Below are 14,561 nucleotides of genomic sequence, written 5' to 3'. Positions count from 1 at the left end.
GACAGAACCCCATTCATTACAGTCAGTTACCTCACCAGGTCCCACCTTCCTTGCTTACAGAAATCCGATTTAATAGAGCGTTTGGGTTAGTGGCCAGTGCTCAGCAAAGATAGGCTTATCTCCTAGCACCAAAGGACAAATCACTGTTGACCTAAGCTGAGCCTGGTAATCCCATCCCCCACGTGCCCCTTTGTCACGCATTGGTCTGGGAATGGGCAGTGACCCAAGTTAGGTCAATAAGATAAAAAGGGAAGTCTGCTGTTCTGGGAACAATGGAAATCAGTGAGAAAAGCAAGCCCTGCACATATATGGACTCATTTCTAATTAACAGAATGATGGAAGGTAGCTATGGAGATCTCTCCCTCCCTCCCTCCCTCCCTCCCTCCTTTCCCCATCTCTCTTTCTCTTCTCCTCCCTCCCTCCCCCTTCTTACTTCTCCCCCTTCCTTCCCCTTCCTCTCTATAATCTTTCATTCTGGGAACAGCAGCTGCCATGTCTTAGGATCATTCAAATAGTTTCATGGGGTGGCCCAGATAGTGAGGAACTCAGAGTACCTTTCAACAGTCAACATAGAAGTGAGTCTTGCTGCCTGCAGCTTTGTAAAGGAGCCAGCCACCTTTGAAGTGGACTCTCTTGCCCCCAAGTCAAGCCATGTCTGCATATAATTACAATCTCAGGAGATGCTTCCAACTAAAACCAGTTTAAGTATTGTCAAATCCCTGACTCACAGAAAGTCTGAGATAGTATTTATTGTTTGTAAGTACTAAACTTTGAGGTACTTCATTATTCAGAAAAAAATCAATACAGAGTCTCAGCAATGATTTTGTCCTGTAAGACAAAATCATAACCCAAACATTGAGTCCATAATTGAGTTCTTTTTGTTATTTTTGTTTGCTTGAGACAGTTTCTCTTTGTTAACAACCATAGCTCTCCTGTAGCTCACTGGTCAGGCTGGTTTCGGAACTCACTGAGGTCTACCTGCTTTTTGCTTGTGAGTGCAGGGATTAAAGGTATACATCAGTGGTTTACTGACTTAGATAATCCCAGCACCATTGTACTACCTATCTTTCTGTCATGTGAAATAAGCAAACCTGTAATGCGAGTATACTGAGTATACTGTTGCTTGCTGCTGAAACATCTCACTACAGTATTGGGGGAATTAAATGGTACTTATGTGATCAAGTTTACAGTTTTGTAAATTCTTTTTTTTTTTTGTGATAGGGTCTCACTATGTGGTCCAGGCCACGTTCAAACTCATAACCCTCCTGTGTTAACTCTTGAGTGCCAGGATTAGAGGTGTACACCACCACATCTGACTATACATTTTTAAGAGATATTTCCATGTCTGCTAATATTGGAGTCAATAGTTGAGATTGATTCTCTCACAGAAAAATACACGAAAAGCTGGACTCTTTGGAGAGACAGGTGCTAGAAGCTATACCAAGGATTGGACCCAGTGCCTCACATACTCCACAAAATCATCCCAGGTTTTTTTAAGGACAGGGTCTTTTTAAGGCTGTCCAAGCGAGACTCCAACTCACTCTGTAGCCTAAACCAGACTTAAATTTGGGGTTCCTCCTGCCCCATTATCCCAAGCACTGAGATTTCAGGCCTGTGCCATCAGGTCCAGCTTAGCCAAAACCTTTAAAATGTTGTTTATTGTGCCAGGCACACACCTTTAATCCCCGCAACTCAGAAGGAAAAGGCAGGTGAACCTCTGTGAGTCCCCAGGCTAGCCTGATCAGTGAGCTACAAGACAGCTATGGTTGTTTATAAAGAGAAACTCTGTCTCAAACAAAACAAACAAAAAACAAAAAACAAACAAAAAAACCAAAAAAAAAATGTTTTTTAAATGTTGAAAAACTACCCAGAACTGTAAACCAAGACTTAAGAGGAAAAGAAGTAAATCCAGGGAGAGTAAGATAATTCAGCCAATAAAAAACACCTGCCACTAAGTCCAACAACCTGAGTTTGAACACTGGGATGCACGTAGTAAGAAAAAACTGACTCCCCCAAGTTGTACCGTGACCTCAAATGCATGCTGTGGTACACATGTATAGACACACAAACAAAAAAATAAATGAAATAAAATATTTTTTAAATAGAGGTAAGTCTGTAGTTTGGATTGGTTGCCTACAAGGGCACATGACAATTCCAGAAGAGGCAATTGTGACTGAAGATGAATTTAAGCCTCAGGTAGATGCTTAAGAAGTCAGAATCCACCAAGGAGTTGGAGTGGTTTAAATAAGAATGGCTCCCATAGCCTTATATATTTGAATGCTTAGTCACCAGGGAGTGGAATTCTTTGAAAGGACCCCCTCCTGTGTGTGTGTGTGTGTGTGTGTGTGTGTGTGTGTGTGATATGCATGCAAACTGCAAACACTAGTGCAGATGTCAGAGGAAACCTTCAGGAGTCAATTCACTTTGTGGGCCCCAAGGATCCAACTCATGCCCTTGAGAGATTTTTCCCTAACCTGATTTCGCAGGACTCTTGCTTAAACTTGCTTCTTTGGTGACAAGGATGGAAACCTGAAGTTGGGGCAAGTCCAACAGTAAACTCTGCGGACCCTAACTGATTCTTTTGCTCAAGGAGCTAATTTGTCAATTGTAGCTACCTGACGGCTTGATTGAAGGTGAAAGTCTATTTCAAGATGGTGCTCACATATATCGTGACAAGGGGTCTCAGTTTCTTAGTAGCATGGTCCTTGCCATAACACCTAGTCTGTGTCCTCATGACAGGAGAGCTGAATACTTCTCAAATAACTGATCCAAGTGGTAGAAGGAGAACGAAATTACAATAGCTTTTATTACTCATCTCAGTCATAATCTGCCATTGGGAATGAATCACTAAATCCAATCCCCACTGAAGAGGACGCTTACTGGGATTCATCTCTTTTTTTTTCTCGTTTTCTCTTGGGGTTTCACTTCTTGAAGGTAAAACTTAGAGATCTTTGAGCATGTATTGAAAATGACCAGACTCTTTTCCTAGTCCCCTTTTTGCCAAGAGCAGGATCTGATGAGATCCTGCAGGCACACATTTCTTGGTCCATAAAGAAACAAGTATAAGGAATATCAAAGACACCAAAATTAAGTCTTTATGACAATTGCCTATAGTTCTTCTAATGTCTCACCTGTGCTGATGTTTCTTGGAATTGTAAAATGTCCACTTGGTAGCAATTCTGAAAGTTTTACAGTCCAAGCTCCTACGTTCTCTGCAGCAAATTACCTTTTGAACATCTAGGTTTATTTTAATATTCAGTGACTACTAGTAGATTAACTGGTGCTTAGCATATAGCTTCAATGGGAATATTCAATGAATACTACATTAAAAATAGTTACATTGTTATAATTATTGGGAAATTTCTATGCAAAATTATGATCTAGGATACAACCAGCAAAATCCCAGGTGTAGGAAACCCATCAGGAAAAGAAATCACCATAAACATTTAGATCCACATACATATGTTTATGGAACACACTAATTTTTTTTTTGTTTTGTTTTTTTTGAGACAGGGTTTCTCTGTATAGCTCTGGCTGTCCTGGAACTCACTTTGTAGAGAAGGCTGGCCTCGAACTCAGAAATCCACCTGCCTCTGCCTCCCGAGTGCTGGGATTCAAGGCATGCGCCACCACGCCCGGCTTCTTAAAATTTTTTAATATTGACTGGATATTTGATGGTCTTGAAATATTTTATTTAAAATTTTGGGTGTGATAACTACATAATTATAATATAATTTAATATAATTCTTTTAGAATTACATACAGTGTGTTTTGACCACTCCTCCCAAATCCCCACTTCTACACAAGTTTGATTTTTTTTGAAGGATCATTATCGTAGACATACACTCAAATAATTTTGTTTTCTTTTATTTGTAGTGTTAGGATCAAGGCCAAGGACTTGAATATACCAGACAAGTGTTGTACCACTAAGCTACATCTCCAGGCTCTACACTGTACCACTGAGACCAGCCTCCCTCCTGCCTCATCCCCCTTAATGGTAGGGTCATACACTACCAGACCCACCTCACTAGTGTTTTGTTTCTTGTTGCTAATGATTTTTTTTTTTGAGATTCACTATGCAGACTGAGCTACCCTTAAACTCATGGCAATGCTCTTTCTTCAGCCTCCTAGGCCCTGAGATTACAGGTTTGAGCCACCATGCTTAGCTACTATTGACATTTTGGGTTTTTTGAGATATGTCATCCTGGCTGGCCTAGAATCCACTATGTAAAGCAAGATGGCTTCTAACTCACAGAGATTCTCCTGCCTCTGTCTCCTGAGTGCTGGAATTAAAGATGTGCACTGGGTGCTCACTGAACTTTTAATAGCAAATACATGATGATTGTTGCAGTGTTACTAGTGATATTAACTTTGATCATTTGGCTAAGGTAGTCCTTAAAACTACCATAATTTGGGGGGCTGCAGAGATGGTTCAGTGGTTAAGAGCACTGACTGCTCTTCCAGAGGTCCTGAGTTCAATTCCCAGCAATCACATGATGGCTCACAACCATTTAAAATGGGATCCGATGCCCTCTTCTGGTGTATATGAAGACAGCTACAGTGTACTTATATACATAAAATAAATACATTTTTTAAAAAAACTACCATAATTTTTTAGACAAAGTCTTGCTATATAACTCTGACTGGTCTACTACTCACTATGTAGAACATACATGCAACAATCTTTCTTCCTCAGCTTCCCAGGTACTGGAAATACAGCTGTATTTCACCATGCCCAGCTATCCTTATTCTTTTTAGCTTACTCTAATCTGCAGAGAGATGCAGTGAGTTTGTATAAATGTCCTGTCCCTTCCTCATCTCATTGTTCTGACTGTTGCAACTGTTACATGAATCTCTCTCTCCATCTCTCTCTCTCTCTCTCTTTCTCTCTCTCTCTCTCTCTCTCTCTCCCTCCCTCCCTCCCTCCCTCCCTCTCCCTCTCCCTCCCTCTCCCTCTCCCTCCCTCCCTCTCTCCCTCTCTCCCTCTCTCTCTCTCTCTCTCTCTCTCTCTCTCTCTCTCTCTCTGTGTATTAAAACTGCCCACCAACTAAAAAATTAAGTAGGAATAAACAGGCTTTGCAAGCAAGTATTGCATGACTGGATGCAGCCGGTGGACCACTAGGCTGTAACCTTTGCCCTTTTATTACCCATAATAAATACAGTGTCTCAAAATAATCTGAGGTGCCGAACTTCAAGAGTGCTTGCCGTTCTAGAGGAGGAGTGCGTATTAACTGAGCCATCATTTATGAGCTTCCTGGGGGCCAGAGATTTCCTATTATTCTGGGTAGTCTACTGTAAACAGCTGTCTGGTTAGTCTAGAACCAAGGACTCCCCTAGGAGACAGTATTTGTAAGGCTGAATGAAATTAGAACAATCCCAGTATAATCACAACAGTTGGTCACCCTAACAATTAGGTGTTCACACGGTGAAAGTTCACTGAGCTGTGTATTTATGACATATACATCAGTGACCTGAACTGTGCAGAAAAGAGGTCTGGTTAGCACAAATATAAAACTGATATTAGTAGAATTTAGACTTCTATGAAGTGGTCTTAGGGTTACATTATCAGTTTCCTCAACCATATAGAGTTAAGCTATGGGGTAATTAAAGCTCTCGACATCATTTTCATGAACTGTGATTGAGACATGACTCCTCTTTCCTTCCTTCATTCAAGTAATGTCTAACCTTAGAGGCTTGACTTCCATTATAGTTCGTCCTGCTTCTGTTTCTGTTCTGTTTTTCTGAAATATGCATTGACTATGAGAGAATTCGCGTCTCAGTCCGGAACCTCCCTTGGTGGTTTGTTTGCATGCTAATGAAGGACACAAAAGAGCTTTCATTCTCCAGACTTTACCCACTTGCACTAAGCTTCGAATTCTGGTCACCATCACCACCTTTTTTCTCAGTAGTCTGCTGTATTTGACTCTTGTGTCCTCCAAAGGGTCTTACCTAGTGTTGCACCACTGGGAGTAGGGGAAGCTTTATGAGGTGGACCCCAGTGGGAGATTTTCAGGTGTTTGGAGGTATGCCCTTCAATCAGATATGGAACTTGTAAACTAGTTAAGCTGACACTTTCCATATTTCTATTAAAATATAGTATTGAGAATATTCCCCATTTGACAGGTTTGCTGTTCCTGTAGAATTATTTAGTTAATTAATTAATTAATTTGTGGGGTGTTTTTTTTTTCCAAGACAAGGTTTCTTTGTGTAGTCCTGGATGTTCTGGAACTCTTTCTGTAGACCAGGCTGGCCTCAAACTCACAGAGATCCACCTGCCTCTGCCTCCGGACTGCTGGTGTTAAAGGCATGCACCACCACACTTAGCTAAAACTCTTCATTTGGGGGGTTTGGGGAGGATGCTGAGGACTGAATCCAAGGCATAGCAGTGTAAGAATTCTACCACTGGGCTAGCTCCTCGCAGAATAATCTTGTGATTCCAACATTACGACCTATACAGAAAAACCACTTGAAAATGTCTAATAGGACTGGTGAGATGGTTCAGCAGGTAAGAGCACTGATTACTTTTCCAAAGGTTCTGAATTCAAATCCCAGCAACCACATGGTGGCTCACAACCATCCATAGTGGGATCCGATGCCCTCATCTGGAGTGTCTGAAGACAGCTACAGTGTACTTACATACAATAAATAAATACATCTTTTTTAAAAAAGAAAATGTCTAATAATTTCACATTTTAAGCATAAAACATAGTTGTAATAAAACAGATTGTGGGCAATATCATGAAAAAATTAAAAACAGTTTATAATATGATTACACTATAAAACCATATTTTTTTGAAAAATACTACTAATGTAATATTGAAGACATTATTGAAAAATTACTCTATTTGGGCTGGATAGATGGCTGGGTAGTTAAGAGCATTGACTGTTCTTCCAGAGGTCCTGCGTTTAATTCCCAGCAACCACATGATTGCTCATAACCATCTGAAATAGGAGCAGATGCCCTCTTCTGGTGTGTCTGAAGGCAGCTACAGTCTTCAACTACTCATATAAATAAATAAATAAATAAATCTATTAAAAAAGAAAAAAGAAATTATTTTGTTTATGTTATTTTTAATGTTCAGAAAGGCAGTATAAATAAAGGATACTCTTACATTGATTAATATGTAATATATATATTTTTTCTTTTTAGAAAGAATTTCTTTCTTTGTTGGCTTTGCCATGTGTCTCATACTGACCTTAAACTCCATTATTCTGCATTAGTGTTATTTTGGAAGTTAGTTAGTTTTTTTTTTTTTAACTTTATTCTGCAATTCAAATTCTGAGTCAGAATTTTGGTGTGTATTAAAATCCACAGTCATTTCTACATCACCTGAAGACTTCTCATTGGCGCAGCTTCTGATCTGTGCATGAAAATTTAGGGTTACAAAAGGCTGTGAATGGATAAACACGGGTTTGGTTCATCCTGTTGTGTCCCTTTGCTCCAAACGACTTTAGATCCAGACACACAGAAACATCACTGACAATGATCTCTGGAGAGAAGTCACCATTTTGATCTTTGAAATTTTATATGTGAGGAAGGGTATGACTGGACTCCACACTACTGCTTGTCATTCTGGTTTGCAAGGTTCAGATTTGGGGTGAAAAAAATTGGTCTGTCCTGCCTCCTAGAGAGGATGGTGATGCTCAGAGGAGAATTTAGAGCTTGTAATTATCTTGGCAGTCAAGCACTCTCTTTCCTTGCCAGCATAGGACAGCAGCAAGGTTTAGTAGACAGTGCACCAGTTGCTGCCATCACTAGGCATCAGTCCCCCAGTGATGAGCAAAATAAGATCGACGAACCACCAGATCCTCCAAGTGTTAGCAGCTTCCCAGCTGCTGTTCCAGTGTGTCCCAGGCAGAAGCAGTGGACTGCGAAGCATCCCAGGAAGCGAGAGTAGAGAAGCATGGTTATGAAGTGCTGTCCAGTGTACTTTATAATAATACAAGGCTTATTTTCTTGTAGGAAGGTCCTGGGGCTGGCACACTCAATTCCCTCCAGGGCTCTGCACTAGACTGCAGTGTGCTCCACATACATCACTGTAGGCCTGACCTCCTAACTTGAGATAACCGGAACCAAGTTCCTGGGATGCAGTTGCATTTCCAACGTGATCCACTGGGGCATCAAGAGCAAAGGATGACTGGAGAGTGAGGGTCGCTGTATTCCCAGCTCCTGGCTGAGGGCCTCTCCAGGTGAGCGGCGCCCTGAGGGTGAGAGATCCAGTTCGGGCGGTACAATTAACGGAGTGGCTCTGAGAGACACAGTGCAACAGCAGCAAGTTCCCCAACAGCAAGGCCGCCTGGTCTCACAGCAATAGGTAACTCACAGGGCAGCTGCCCTAGACCCGACATAAAGACAAAGCCAGACCGCGGCCGACCGGCATGAGTTAGTTTTTTTTTTTTTTTTTTAAAGATTTATTCATTATATGTAAGTACACTGTAGCTGTCTTCAGACACTCCAGAAGAGGGAGTCAGATCACTTTACGGATGGTTTTGAGCCACCATGTGGTTGCTGGGATTTGAACTCAGGACCTTTGGAAGAGCAGTCAGTGTTTTTACCCGCTGAGCCATCTCACCAGCCCATGAGTTAGTTTTTAATAGAACTCTTTTATAACCTTCCCATATAATAAAATCAATTTTTCAGCTAGCAGGTAAAAATTCTCTGGCATAGGGAATTTTTTTTCGGTGCCCTAAACTCTTTGAAGTACTCTGGTTTGGGTAACCAGAGTTATGGCATTAGTATAAATCACATAACATTAGTATCATGCGTGCCTTTGTAACTTTATCTCTATCCTTTATCAGTGCCTGCAACACAGATCCCCTTTCACAAAGAACCCGAGCCAAAAAGAACACTTAGGCCTCCTCTTAACCTGCTCTCCCTCCGTCTTTATCTGAGTCAAGTGAGGTAGCAAGGGAAGGGAGATAGAAAGTTCAGAGGTATAAAAAGGCTCTGGCTTTTGTTCCCTGGGAGGCGTCTTTTCACCAATTAATTTATTAACAAGCCCCAAGAGTTGTCCTGGAAGTAGATTGCTGTCTCCATGGACATGTGAGCAATGGGAAAAGAAGCATACATTCAGCAGCACTGACAGGAAGAGGACAAGAAAAACAAGTGCCCAAGAATTCCAGGAAACAACACTGAGCACAGAGAAAGCTCAACTGGGGAAGGCAAGAAGTCAAAGCCTGCATGGACCTGGCATGCCCAGACACTACTTGTTGTCTTAGCTAGGGTGGTTGTTTGATTGTTTGTTTGTTAGATTAAATTTTTTGAGCAAAGATGTTTATTATAGTTTATACAAGATTACCAGTAACTATATTTTATCTATTTTAAATCAATTTTAGAATATATGGTGAAGAAGTATATATTTATATGCTTTAAAGTAAATGCTTATTTTTGTTATTTCAAAGTAATTTTCATAAACTTCCTGTAGCTTGCAAAAATGACACCTTATAGATATGTATCATCAAACATCCTGTAACGGTTAACATATAAATTGAACAACTTCTGTTTACTTATAAAGACCAAAGAACACTGACAATCAATATATATTATAAAATTTAAAATTTTTGCATAAGCCATAGTGAAGGCAGTTTATAATTATTTACATAGATACAGCTAATATGCAATACATATATTTTGTTTCTGCTAACTTGTGAAATCAATTTAGCAACCACCAACTCACACAGCATCCCTGTCCATCCTGGCTCATCCCAGTGTACTATTTCACTATTGCTTGGTGTATTGTTTCTACTATCCTATCTGAACGTTTCTTCTCTTATTAAGTTTGAAAGTGCTTTAGTAACTGCCTTAGTGATGACAATTTACACAGTATGGATTACCTCTTTTCTGGCTTTATTCTAAATGAGCATCCATAAAGGATAAACTTTAAATGAACTAGAATTTATGATAAGCACATTCCTACAACTGGTAAACGTTGATGGGATATTGACCTCTTAAATATGTTTTGTTGTTGTTGTTGTTGTTGTTTTTGGTTTTTTGAGACAGGGTTTCTCTGTATAGCCCTGGCTGTCCTGGAACTCACTTTGTAGACCAGGCTGGCCTTGAACTCAGAAATCTGCCTGCCTCTGCCTCCTGAGTGCTGGGATTAAATATGTTTAAAGTACATAGACATCACACACACAAAAAAACAATTAACCGTTACTGTAAAATGATTTAAAAGGCCAACATGTAATACCACAAAGCATAGCACTGAATATGCCTGACCATTTTCAAGATTCATTAACATTTTAACCAATTACTAGTACTTTAGCTTTTGATTCCATGCTGAAGCCTGCCGGTGAAATTCATTAATTTGAAGGCATAAAGGCATAACAGATATCTTTCTTCACTTGGATGCATCCCACTGACTCTCACCCTTCTCCCCCAAGGGAGCGTCTTTTATATTAAAGCCAAGTAGTTTCAGACTTCCTTGGCCAGTGCCATATGTATAAACAATAATAGCACAATGATGTCAAGGAAGTAAGATCTTACAGTAACCTCCTAGTTATTCAGTCCATAATATTCAGCTTTTGTAACTTATATATACAAATATAAATAAATAAGGACAAAATTAATCCACAACAGTACAATTATTTTCCTGTATGTCAATCTCTTCTTTTTGCAACTTCTTTTTTAAGAAATATTTATTTAATGTATGTGAGTACACTGTAGCTGTCTCCAGACACACCAGAAGAGGGTGTCAGATCCCATTATAGATGGTTGTGAGCCACCATGTGGTTGTTGGGAATCGAACTCAGAACCTCTGGAAGAGCAGTCAGTGCTCTTAACCTCTGAGCCATCTCTTCAGCCCAATTTCTTTTTTTAATTGGATATTTTATTTATTTTCATTTCAAATGTTATCCCCTTTTCTGGTTCCCCCCTGAAACCTCCTATCCCATCCCCCTCCCCCTACTTCTTTGAGGGTTCTCCCCCACCCACTCATCCACTCCTGCCTCCCTGCCCTAGCATTCCTCCACACTGGGGCATCGAGCCTTCACAGGACCAAGATCCTCTCCTCCCATTGATACCAGAGCACTCATACACACAGAGTTATCTTCCCAGCTCCCTCCTTTAGGATCTCCCCAAAATTAGTTATTATCTGTGTATCTCTCCTTTTCTGTCTCTGTCTCTCTCTCTCTCCATCTCATACATACACTTTCTGTGTCACTATATCTCTGTTTCTGTCTTTCACTCTCTCAGAGACATTATATACATCATTAGTGGAAAAGTTGTAAAATATAGATATAAAAAGGTTAAACCATTCAGAGTTTCACCACTCAATAATTATCACTGTTAATATTCTGGAGTATGTCTTCATAAAATTGCAAGTTCATGTCCAGACATATAAAGGTACATATATGAACATGGGAGTTTCTTTAACATTATTATTTTTTTTCCAAGACAAGGTTTCTCTGTGTAGCCCTGGCTGTCCTGGAACTCACTCTGTAGACCAGGCTGACCTCGAACTCAGAAATCCGCCTGCTTCTGCCTCCCGAGTGCTGGGATTAAAGGCGTGCGCCACCACGCCCGGCTCCTTAACATTATTTTTTTAGGTTTTTTTTAAGATTTATTTATTTATTTATTTATTTATTATATGTAAGTACACTGTAGCTGTCTTCAGACACTCCAGAAGAGGGCATCAGATCTTGTTACAGATGGTTGTGAGCCACCATGTGGTTGCTGGGATTTGAACTCTGGACCTTCGGAAGAACAGTCCGGTGCTCTTACCCACTGAGCCATCTCACCAGCCCCATTACACTGGATTCAATACTTTTTTTTTTTTTTTTTGATTTTTTGAGACAGGATTTCTCTGTGTAGCTCTGGCTGTCCTGGAACTCACTCTGTAGACCAGGCTGGCCTCGAACTCAGAAATCCACCTGCTTCTGCCTCCCAAGTGCTGGGATTAAAGGCGTGTGCCACCTCGCCCGGCCCTTAACATTATTTTATAACTTGATCAGTTTTCAACTTACAGTACACTGGCACTTCTTTCCATTTTGATAAATACATACTTGATATTCTCATTGATGAGACTTATATAGCACCCTACTCTATGGACATATTGTAAATTATTTTAGCATATTTAACATTATTATGATCTCCAAGTTTTCACCATTACAAAAAAAATAAATAAATAAAAGGTCAGGCCCAGCAACCACATGGTGGCTCACAACCATCTGTAATGGGATCTGACGCCCTCTTCTGGTGTGTCTGAAGGCAGAGACAGTGTATTCACATAAATATACAAATCTTTTTTTTTTAAGACATTTTTTAAAAAATTTAAAAAGAAATAGCTTTATGGCTGGAGAGGTGGCTCTGAAGTTAAGAGAGCTTGCTGCATAAATGCTCTTTACTCCAGCGTCAAGATTTCTGACGCAAGCCGGGCGTGGTGGCGCATGCCTTTAATCCCAGCAATTGGGAGGCAGAGGCAGGCGGATTTCTGAGTTCGAGGCCAACCTGGTCTACAAAGTGAGTTCCAGGACAGCCAAGGCTACACAGAGAAACCCTGTCTCGAAAAACCAAAAAAAAAAAAAAAAAAAGAAAAGAAAAGAAAAAAAGAAAGGAAAAAAAAAGAGTTCTGACGCCCTTTTGTCCTCCTTAGGCACCAGCAATGCACTCACAGGCACACCTGTGGGAGCGCTCCCTTGCAGCGCCACTTCCTGCCCTCCACTGCCTGGCAGCACACCCCTCCCTTTTCCTTTTCTACCCTCAAATCCAAACACAAAACTTAGCACTCTGTGTGCCATCCACTCCGCACACACTGTCCGGCAGGTCAGTCCTATATATTAATTATTAATAAATTAAAGAGTAATAAAAATGGAGTGAACGAGGTTGGGGAGATGGCTAAATGTGTAAAACGCTTGTTCTTCAAAGTCGAGGACCTGAGTTTAATCTCCAGCACCCACAGAAAAGCCGAATGTGGCAACCAGAATGTATAATCTCAGGGCTCGGGAGCCAGAAACAGGACGATCCCTGGGACTTGCTAGCCAGCCAATCTAGTCAAAGCAGCGAGTTCCAAGGCCAACGAGAAGCCCTGTCTCAAAACATGATGACCGGAGGATCTACCAAGGAAGACATTAACACGGAACTCTGGCTCACGCACACTCAAGCACCCCCCTCCCCCACCCCCCCACACACACACACTTTGGGATTTCTGACCTCTAGGACTGTGAAGAATACATGTCTGTTGCTTTAAGTCACTGTGTTCGTAATAATTCGTTATAGTGGACACAAGAAATTGATACACACTGTGTTGTTACCTGCTTATCTGATAACAGTGGAGTGCTTAGGCGGCTCATTAAGAAAGAACAATGGGGCCCAATAGGCTGTCGAGGGTTCTACTTGGTGCCTGCTCCAGCATTGCTTGGTTGGTTATTCCTCGGATGACCAGCAGGTGGAGGTGCTATACAGGAGATGAAGAGGAACTTCCTTCCCGTTCACATTCTCCCTGCATTTTTATTTCTTTTGAGGCAAAATCTGTGTCCCAGGCTGCCCTTTAACTCACTATGTAGCTGAGAATGGTCTTGAACTGCCTGTTCTCTTGCGTCCATTTTCCAAGACCTAGAATTACAGGTGTGCCTCACTCTACCCAGATCCTCGTTAAATAGCTTATTTTCATCCTTCATACCCTAAAATCAGAATCTTCTTTCTCAAAGCAGCATGTTTGGCCCTTGTGCATCTTCAGGCTGTAGAAAATTTAGATTCCAGAAATTAGATTGGGCATTTCTCTTTCTCCCTCCCTCTCTTCCCTCCTTATCTTTCCTCCTTTCTCCTTTTGTAACAGCATCTCGTGTTCTCTGCTAGTCTAGAACTCATTGAGCAGCCAAAGCTGACCTTCAACACCAAACCCATCTGATTCCACCTCCTGAATGCCGAGATTACAGACACATCCACAACAACACCCACTTTGTGTGATACTGAGGTTTAAACCCAGGATTCCAACCCTGTTAAAACAGCACTCTTCTAGCTAAAACTACAGTCCCAATCTCTAGACTTGGCATTTCAAAAACTGCAAAGGATTTTTGAAGTGTAGCCAAGGCCATACTGTGTTGCCCAGGCTGGCTGAGACCTTAATCTTCCTGCTTTAAGCATCTTAAGTATTTAGGAGTGCAGGAACATGCCACCATGCCCTGCTGAAGAGCTGTTAGTATTTACAAAGCTTTCGATGCTGGAAAATTGCAACCTTTGATCTGGCTCTGTTGGTATATGCCTGCAATCCCAGCTACTTAGGAGGCTGATACTGGATGACTCCATTTAGTTCAAGGCCTGTCTGGGATGAAGAGGGGGTTCAAGGCAAGCAGGAGGAAATTAGTGAGAACTTGTCTCAAAAAGAGAAGTCAAAAGAGAGCTGTGGATATAACCCATTGGTCAATTGAGGCCCTAGGTTTTATGTCCAGTATAGTAATATATAATCAAATACTGTGCTCTTTGGAGAAAATGCTCCAGGTTTGTCTTTATGGCCCTTGTGCATCTTCAGACTTAGCTAATAACAAGATGGACTAAGCTGGTAGCCATTGTATTTATAGTGGCTTCTCTTTAATAATGCCAACATCAAACATGGTGCTCCTTC

General features: G+C 41.0%; 1 pseudogene; it reads right to left on the bottom strand.

The window, feature by feature from the left end:
• Positions 1 to 7,527: 7,527 nt before the first annotated feature.
• On the bottom strand, positions 7,528 to 8,378 carry Gm14856 (predicted gene 14856; annotated as a pseudogene).

This window comes from Mus musculus, chromosome X, assembly GCF_000001635.26.
Source record: "Mus musculus strain C57BL/6J chromosome X, GRCm38.p6 C57BL/6J".
Classification (NCBI taxonomy): domain Eukaryota; kingdom Metazoa; phylum Chordata; class Mammalia; order Rodentia; family Muridae; genus Mus; species Mus musculus.
The sequence above is the reverse complement of the archived record's forward strand: the minus strand, read 5'-3'. Positions and strand labels throughout refer to the sequence as shown.